The 7321-nt window shown below is 41.2% G+C and overlaps 1 protein-coding gene across 1 annotated transcript in view; it reads left to right on the top strand.

Annotated features, from left to right (window-relative positions):
- LOC148948816 (single-strand DNA endonuclease ASTE1-like) overlaps positions 1-7321 on the top strand; it is a 107446-nt gene that overhangs the window by 697 nt on the left and 99428 nt on the right. The gene's annotated exons all lie outside the window — the stretch shown is intronic.

The following is a 7321-nucleotide window of genomic DNA, read 5'->3' as shown; positions in this document are numbered from 1 at the left end:
TCCATATATGGGCATAGAGTCATTAGGGAGAATGATTGCGTAATCGGTCAATGACCTCTTTCTCTAGGTGTGTTTTTGGCACGCCCCCAGTGAATGTCAATGTTGTTATTGTTTCCGGGGCAAAATGCCAAGGTCAATGTTGTTGTCGTTTTGAACAGTAATTAGAGTGACCACGTGGTTAATGGGGTCAATGTTGTTGTCGTTCGAAGCAAAGTTAATGACACTTCCTTCCTGTTCGAGGCAGATGTTATGATCCAGAAATAGTATTTGTTATTGTTATTCGAGCCAGATGCTATGAGGTTCCCGGAAACAGTTAATGACACTTCCTTCCTGTTCGAGGCAGATGTTATGATCCAGAAATAGTATTTGTTATTGTTATTCGAGCCAGATGTTACGAGTTCCCGGAAACAGTTAGATCACGTGTTTCCTTCTCAGCCAATCAGCGAGTCGGTTACACCCCCCTTCTCAACCAATCAGAGGGCTGGTTACATATGGTTTTCCCCATTACATAACAATTCGCCCTTGAGATTTCGTATATAACGGACATGCAATGTGACTAAATTATCAGAAAGTATTTTGACACAGTGCAAACAACCTGACAATGGATAGAACAATTAACATAATTGATGAGCTTGAGGCCTTGGCAGCCGCAATTAGCAATGTAAGTGCATTTTTATTTTCAAACGAATTTTTCTTTGACATCCTCCAATATATTCAGCTAAAACGTAAATATATTCCTCTACCCCCCCCCCACCATTGTTTTACAATCCCAAATTCTCGCAAAAAGAAATACCATTTCGATAAATTCCTTCCCTCTATATTTCCACCTAAATCCCCCCCCACCATTGTTTTACAATCCCAAATTCTCGCAAAAGAAATACCATTTCGATAAATTCCTTCCCTCTATATTTCCAGCTAAATCCCCCCTCCCTCCACCATTGTTTTACAATCCCAAATTCTCGCAAAAAGAAATAGCATTTCGATAAATTCCTTCCCTCTATATTTCCAGCTAAATCCCCCTCCCTCCACCATTGTTTTACAATCCCAAATTCTCGCAAAACGAAATACTTTTTCGATAAATTCCTTCCCTCTATATTTCCAGCTAAATCCCCCCCACAAACCATACTCAATGCAAAACGTATATATATTCCTATACCCTCAAACCCCCCCCCCCAACAAACCTAACCACCAAACAATCTTTATATTCAGCTAAAATGTAAATATATTCCTTTACCCTCAAACCCCCCCCCCCACAAACCATACTCAATGCAAAACGTATATATATTCCTATACCTCAAACCCCCCCCCAACAAACCTAACCACCAAACAATCTTTATATTCAGCTAAAATGTAAATATATTCCTTTACCCTCAACCCCCCCCACAAACCATACTCAATGCAAAACGTATATATATTCCTATACCCTCAAACCCCCCCCCCCCCAACAAACCTAACCACCAAACAATCTTTATATTCAGCTAAAATGTAAATATATTCCTTTACCCTCAAACCCCCCCCAAACCATGCAATCTTTATAGAAAACATATATATATTCCTATACCCTCAAACCCCCCCCCCAACAAACCTAACCACCAAACAATCTTTATATTCAGCTAAAATGTAAATATATTCCTTTACCTCAAACCCCCCCCACAAACCATACTAATGCAAACGTATATATATTCCATACCTCAAACCCCCCCCCCCAACAAACCTAACCACCAAACAATCTTTATATTCAGCTAAAATGTAAATATATTCCTTTACCCTCAAACCCCCCCCACAAACCATACTCAATGCAAAACGTATATATATTCCTATACCCTCAAACCCCCCCCCCCAACAAACCTAACCACCAAACAATCTTTATATTCAGCTAAAATGTAAATATATTCCTTTACCCTCAACCCCCCCCCACAAACCATACTCAATGCAAAACGTATATATATTCCTATACCCTCAAACCCTCCCCCCATCCCCAACAAACCTAACCACCAAACAATCTTTATATTCAGCTAAAATGTAAATATATTCCTTTACCCTCAAACCCCCCCCAAACCATGCAATCTTTATAGAAAACATATATATATTCCTATACCCTCAAACCCCACCCCCCCAACAAACCTAACCACCAAACAATCTTTATATTCAGCTAAAATGTAAATATATTCCTTTACCCTCAAACCCCCCCCCCACAAACCATACTCAATGCAAAACGTATATATATTCCTATACCCTCAAACCCCCCCCCCCCCCCAACAAACCTAACCACCAAACAATCTTTATATTCAGCTAAAATGTAAATATATTCCTTTACCCTCAAACCCCCCCCCCACAAACCATACTCAATGCAAAACGTATATATATTCCTATACCCTCAAACCCTCCCCCCTCCCCAACAAACCTAACCACCAAACAATCTTTATATTCAGCTAAAATGTAAATATATTCCTTTACCCTCAAACCCCCCCCCCAACAAACCATACTGAATGCAAAACGTAAATATATTCTTTTACCGTCAAAACCTAACCACCGCACAAAGAAATACCTTTTTGATAAATTTGGCCTTTCTGTAAAGCCTTATCAACTTCTACATATCTCTGATCTATTAGCCAGATTTAGTTTGACAATACATTTCCGAAGGGTTATTATTTCTTGATCGTCTCCTCTTCCGGTTTACATATGATGCGTCCCCATGGACTATTCCTATTTCATATTAAAACACTGATTATCACTAACTAGAATTTTAGTTTCTTAACCTGTATGGAGGGAGAGAAAGAGATTATTTTCAAATCTAGTTTATCAATATATTTAGGGCATTATGTGAAAGGGGGCAATACATCGCTTCTAACAGCTTCGTTGTAAGTAAAAGTAAGGGGGATTCTGTGTGTAGACACATACGCCCATTGACAAGAAAACTAATGTGTAAATTTATAATCTTTTCAAGCTTTCAATAAAACTTCTTTTATATTCCCGGGCGTGAATCCAGGATTTTTGTTGGGGGTTAGCGCTTTTATTAGAAAGATAGAAAAGATAATTGCTTCTTCATCATTTAGTGATTTTAGCTATAACATTTGAATAAAAGCTAGTAAGATATGCCTTTCGTTTGAATAAAACGCATGATTAACTCTATGAGAGGGATGGATTAATTTTCCTAAATTTAGGGGGAGAGAATATGGGTTTTGTGCTTTCTTAGTGATAAACTAAACAAAATTATGTTTAATAACTTTCTTTCTTTAAAAAGGGAGAAATTATTTTGATTTGATTTTTCTTCTCTTCTTTAAGGCAAATTATGAAGAATTTGCGGACACTACATTGATGAGACCTATGGCTGGCGCAAATAGCGAAGAATACTTGTCGCCACCACCCGCTAAGAAAGCGAGAGCCAATAATGCGCTCCCTACCATGCAATATGATCGCTGGCCAAAACCCCCCAGCTCCACGCTGCCTGCCCAAGTGCAGCCACCTACGCAAGCCCCTCTTAATCGAGCCTCAGTTATACAATATGCTCCTCGGCCGAAACCCCCCAGCTCCACACTGCCTGCACAAGTCACAGCTCCTGTACAAGAAATTAACGTCACCAGTCCCTTCGCCCTCCAACATGCACTACCTGGGCCTTCAAGAGCTGACCCAGCTGCACAAGGTCAGGAAGTGACCCTCCAACACGCACTACCTGGTCCCTCGGGTGCTCAAGCCCAGACGGATTATGCAAATGTGAGTATTTTTTCTTCAAACTATCTTATAGAAATATATAAAAACAAAACTTTTATTTTCAACCCAATATAAACTTATCTCAGCGGGACATATCTAAATGTAATTTTTGCAAAGAAACCACTCTTGCTATCGCTTCACATATAGTTTTAGATACCTCTGAAACTCAAAATACTATTTTTTTTCTAATCTTTACTATTTTCTCTGCTATTATCGCAGATATTTTAGATACCTTTGAAAGTGAATGCTCTTTTTCACGTAATTTTAGAGAGAGATTATTCCATCTGTCGCATATTGACGTTCTAATTTACACTGAATATTTCTATCGTGACAAAGATTTTAGCGAGGGGAAACCGAGTTAACGGTTCTCGACATCTTGAAGTTCAACACTCGCGCGTCTGGCTTACAATAATTAAGAGCTAATGAAGAGTTCACTGAACCTGTATGGAATTAGAGAAAAATTTTGGAGGGGCTGGGAAGAGCTGCTGGAGGCGCTGTATGAAGCGCCACGGGTCAGGGAAGCGCCACGAGCTCGGAAGCATCGCGGGAAGCGATGCGACCCCGAGAAGCGCCACAGGGATGCGCCATGAGTCAGGGAAGCGCCGGGGGAAGCGCCATGGGTCAGGAAGCGCCACGGGGTCGAGAAGCATCGAGAGACGCGATGTGACCCCCGAGAAGCGCCACAGGCATGCGCCATGAGTCACGGAAGTGCCGGGGGAAGTGCCACGGGTCAGTGAAGCGCCTCGGGCTCGCGACGCATCGCGGGAAGCGATGCAGCCCCCGAGAAGCGCCACTGGGATGTGCCGCGAGTCTGGGACGTGCCGGGGGGAAGCGCCACGGGTCCAAGAAGCGCCACAAGTCAGGGAAGTGCCACAAGGAGGCCCCCCCCCCAAAAAAAAAAAATCCAATGACAAATCTTAGATAGTCGTTAAGCTATTTTTTTTCATTTATAGGTTGTCCTGGTCCCCTACTCTCCGTCGAGTGAAGAAGAAGCATCTTGGGAGTCCCACAACAATTTAACCTGGGACAACTCTATTGAAGTCCCTGACAATATTGATGAGTTTTTAGATGATTTTTTTAAAGTAGATAATAGCGCAGTTGAACTGGTAGACTTGAGCCAAAATACCTTGCAAATTTTAGACGATTTTAACCGGGAATTGGCTGGGAACCCTCCAACCTCCGATACCCTAACGAGTCCACTTCAAACAACTGAAGTGGAACAGAGTCCAGATATTGTTGAACAAGTAGGGGAAGGGGATACATCATTCCCAGACTTTCAGCTGTCCAATACGATTTTAAACAATATAGTTGTTTTCACTGCAACGTTTGGGGATCCCTTTAATACCCTTAGGGCGGGAAATTGTGTTTTTGATCCAGTAGACATAGTGCATGCCTAGGTAGAAAAAAAACGTGCACGACTGGAGAAACAAATTCAATTGTGGGGGGGTAGGGATTCAATTAAGGTTTCAATTGTTTTAAAGGTTTTTTATTTGAATGAGGGAAAAAGCGAGGTTTACTATCATTTTATACATTCCGAGATGCGTGTAATTTATCCAAATTTAGAAAATTTTGAGGGTGTTTTTAGCGATTGGGTAGGGCAAATTATAACGCATCTCGAGAACTATAATGAAAATGGGAGTGGCTCAGTAGTTTTATTTATTGAAAATTTAAGTATAAATATTTGTAAATTTAAGAAAGATTTTATTTTAAGAGGGGGGGCTAGGTCTGAGGGTATAATTTTAAATTATAATCCAGATCGAGAGGGTTGTAAAGGTGTCCAGAAGATCTGTTTTGAAACAGGTCAAATGTGTTTCCGGTATGCTTTCCTCATCTCAGCATTCGGGCCTCTAGATCGGGACGCGACTAAGACGAATTTAGATCGTTGGGCTGTACAAGGGAAGGACGGGTCCCATTTCCAACTTGTATATTTTTCTTGCGTTGAAGGAAAATACCCAGTAACGCTTAGATCTATTGATATGTTCGAAAGGGCTAATGCCCTTTTGAACATTGGCGTTGCTGTGGTACAATATGAAACAGAATTTGCAAATGGGACTTGCTCTAAAAAAGAAGGGGGTGGTTTTCCCCGTCCGAGGCCCGTCAGCTTAGTTGTTTAAACAGTGGCTTTGTTTGATAGACACACCACCTGGACAACCGAACGCACTAGGAAATGCTAATCCACTCATTTACAGTCTTCGAGTTCGGGGGGCGGAACCAAAGGGGCGGGGGAATGTTTCTACTGTCCAACATGCCTGTCTAGATTCCGTAGTGATATGAAACTACGGGGTCACATGAGACATTATAGACGATATGGCTATCAGACAGTGGAAACGGTTTCAGGGGATAGGGCCATTTTACGTTTTAAAAATTTTCAAAAGACCCTTCTCCAATGCAACAAAATATCTTTAGACTGCGAAGCTAAGCTGGTGGAGGTGAATTACCCCCAATATCCAAACCGTATCAAAGAACACCAGGCCATTGCAGTGTCCTATGCCCCTGCGCAAAGAGATAGTTCTAACACCATGCAGTTGTTAGAAATAGTTGAAACATTGGATGAGCGGGAGTGCATGGACAAGGCATTGACTAAACTGATTGGCACGGCTAATGGCGCTATTTCTCGTTTGATAAATACACATTATCAAAGGGTGATGTCTTCAGAGTATCTTCTCGTGATTAAAAAAAAAAAAATAGTTGGGGTTGGCACGGGAGAGTGTGTCGCCGAGGATACTGGCAATACCAGGACACGTGGGGGGAGGGGGAAAGTCAGAGATCACGATCACTTGTGGTAAGACATAGCATCTGGGAGCAGTCATTTTAGGGGAGTTGCGCATCAATCGTGTAATTTAATCGTTAGCCAACAGTTTTTTATCCCAGTTTTTATTCATAATTCTAACTATGACTTAAAATTTATTTTACCGGCACTGGCACGTATGCACAGGGAGGGAGGGGAGTAGGTAGTCCATGGGTAAATAATTCATTTACCTACAACATCATTCTCAAATTGGCCGAGAAGTTATTGCTTCTCGAACTGAAATGGCAGGTAGTGGATAATGAGCGTACTTGCTGGAATAAAATTAGGTTTTTAGATTCTTTTAGTTTTTTCCCCAAATCCCTAAGTCAACTAATTCAAGTGCAGAAAAGCGACAATTTTGATAGCTTTCCCTTGCTTAAACAGCACTTTCCAGACAGTGAAATGTATGACTTATTAACCAGCACAGGTGTATATGCATATGATTATTACTGCTCTGGCGCTCGCTTAAGCGAGGTGAAACTACCTCCAATTGAAGCTTTTCACAATTCAATGACCAACAGTGAATGCAAACTCGAGGAGTACGAGTTTGCCAAGAAGGTGTGGGCTAAGGGGGATTGTAAAAATGGGTGGGATTATTGTAGACTGTACTTGGCCAGTGACGTTCTAACTCTGTTGGATATATTCTGTAAGAATACAGACCAGATCTATTCAGAGTTTGGACTAGATATAGGATATTATTTTTCTACACCGCATTTAGTAATGGATTTAATTTTAAAAATTAGCAGGGAGGAAATAGGCCTAATCACGGATGTAGACCAACACCTTTTTGTAGAGTGTTCAATGAGGGGAGGGTATGTTTTT

Source organism: Artemia sp. Qi Xiang Cuo, chromosome 9 (assembly GCF_049724085.1).
Source record: "Artemia sp. Qi Xiang Cuo chromosome 9, ASM4972408v1, whole genome shotgun sequence".
Lineage (NCBI taxonomy): Eukaryota > Metazoa > Arthropoda > Branchiopoda > Anostraca > Artemiidae > Artemia > Artemia sp. Qi Xiang Cuo.
This window is presented reverse-complemented; position numbering and strand designations above follow the sequence as displayed.